We start from the raw sequence: 2,671 nt of genomic DNA on the forward strand, positions 1-2,671 counted from the left end.
GCAGTTGTGAGTGAGTGTGAATGCTGGCCCCTCCTCCCCTGGCCCCATCCCCGCTGCCACAAGTCCCCACCCACCAGAGCCAGCTGCACACACAGCCTGGGCATTAGGTCAAGCCTTCAGTCATTTTGGATGTGACAGACCCTGGCTCTTTATATATATTGATTATCGACAATATTCCCTATCCTGCATTTTACATTCCCATGACTATTCTGTAGCTATCAATTTCCACTTCTTAATCCCTTTCCTTTTTACACCCATCCCCTAAACCCCTCTTCCATCTTAAAGAAGACTCTAACATTTATTATAATTCTGGCTTGGTGGTGATGAACTCCTTTAGCTTTTTCTTGTCTGTGAAGCACTTTATTGGTCTCTCTATTCTCCTAGTAAATTATAGCTATGCTGGATAGAATAATTTTGGTTGTAGGCCCTTACTTTTCATCATTTTGAATATTTTTTGTCAATCCCTTCTGGTCTGCAAAGTTTCTGCTAAGAAACTTTGTAGTTGAACTTTGGGAGCCTCCTTGCAGATAACGAATTGCTTTTCTCTTGATCCTTTTATTATTCTTTTTTGGTCTTTAACCTTTAGTATTTTAATTATTATGTGCCTTGGTGCAGGCCTCTTTAGGTTAATCTTGTTTGGGACTCTCTTTGCTTCATGGACTTGTATATTGATTTCCTTCATCAGGTTAAGAAAGTTTTCTGTTATTTTTTTCACATAGGTTTTAAATTCTTTGCTCTCTCTCTTCTCCTTCTGGCACCCACATGATGCCAATATTGGTACACTTGAAGTTGTCCCAGAGGCTCCTTAGACTATCCTCATTTTTATTTTACTTTTTATTACTTTTTCTCATTGTGGTTTTAATTGGGTGTTTTCTGCTCCCTTATCTTCCAAATCTCTAATTTGATTCTCTGCTTCCTTTACTTCACTCTAGAGTGACTATAATGTATTCTTCATTTTAGATAATATATTCTTCATTTATAACTGGTTCTTTTTATGTTTTCTAGTTCTGTTTTTATGTTTCCTATCATCCTATGTTTATGTTTTAAGTTCATCTACTCTATCCCTAAGCTCTTTGAGCATCCTTATAAGCAATATTTTGAACTCTGCATTTGGCAGCTTGTTTGTTTCCATTTTTCTGGAGATTTGTTCTGTTTTCTATTTGGAACATTCTCCTTTGTCTCCTCATTTTGGCATCCTTTCTGTGATGGTTTCTATGTATTAGGTATATCTGCTACATCTCCTGGACTTGGTAGAATGTCCTTAGGTAGTAGCTGTCCTGTAGGGTCCAGTGGCACAGCCTCCAATTACCTGAGATGGCACTGCAGGTTTGTCCCCCTGTGAGGGCTGTGTATACCCTATTATTGTAATTGAGCCTTGATTGCTGTTGGCATGTCATTAGGAGGGATTTACCCTAAGGCCAATTAATGCAAAGACTGTGGAGGATCAGCTGTGCAGGGGCCCACCTCATGGAGCAGGATTTACTTCAGTGGGTCTTGGTGCCCACAGGGTCCATCCCTTGAGTCCTTCAGTGTGTTGCTTGTGGAGGTGGCTCTGGATCTTCCTGGGAAGTGCAAGCCAAGGTCAGCTGTCATCTGTGTCCTTCCCAGGGCCAGCAGGCATGAACTGCAAAGTGATCAGCAGATGGTTGCTTTCTGTGCTGGGCTTGAAGGTGCTCAGGAAAGACCAAGGACAGAAGCAGGTTGACTGCCACTAGTGCCAAGCAGTGAGAGATATAGGGCATACTGAGGCTTATTTGAGAGATTTTAGTAAAGTCTGAGTCATGGGCCAAGACAGGCCATTAATATGGAAAAGCCAAAAGAAACAGCTTCAGTGGGCCCAAAAGTTGGATGGACAGGGTCTCAGGGAATCACCAGGGCAGGACAGAGTGTTAGATAGGTTGATGGAGACTCATATATTGTGCCCACTTAGCACAGGAGGGCTCAGAAAAGAAACAATGGCATATGGCAATACTTCTGTTGGAAATAAAGCTGCTTTTTAGCTCTCACCCCAATACCAGACAATTCAGTTGCTCCCCATATGTCCCTGGTGACTTTCCAACTTCTACCCCAGCACTGGAGCTCAGAAAAAGTGAGTCTGAGTAAGTTCATAAGGAGGCCCTTTAAAAGAATCACCTGAAAATTCTGCAGCCCTCCTCACTCAGCCACAATTCTTCTGGTTTTTACAGCCATAACTAATGGAGACTTCTCTTCCTGGCACTGGAATCCTGGGCTGAAGGCTTGATGTGGGCCTGGGAACCCCTTATTCCTTAGGGGGAACCTCCATAAGCTCAAATATCTCTCCTGATTTTTATCAGACTCTTGTGTCTGACAAGCCCCTTCCATGTCTCCATCTCTGTTTCCACCCTTCCTACAAGTCTGGATGTGTCTTTTTCTTTATACCCTTAGTTGTAGGACTTCTGTTCAGTTAGATTTCATACATTTCTGAATGATGGCTGTTGTGTAGTTTAGTTGTAATTTTTACGTGGTTGTGGAAAGATTTGAGTACTGTGTTTACCTGAGCCAACTTTTTATTTATTGATTGATTATGTTTTTTCTTAAAAAAAGAAATATATATAAATGATGGCTGTGTAGTTTAGTTGTAATTTTTACGTGGTTGTGGAAAGATTTGAGTACTGTGTTTACCTGAGCCAACTTTTTATTTATTGATGAT

Source organism: Myotis brandtii, unplaced genomic scaffold, assembly GCF_000412655.1.
Source record: "Myotis brandtii unplaced genomic scaffold, ASM41265v1 scaffold141, whole genome shotgun sequence".
Lineage (NCBI taxonomy): Eukaryota > Metazoa > Chordata > Mammalia > Chiroptera > Vespertilionidae > Myotis > Myotis brandtii.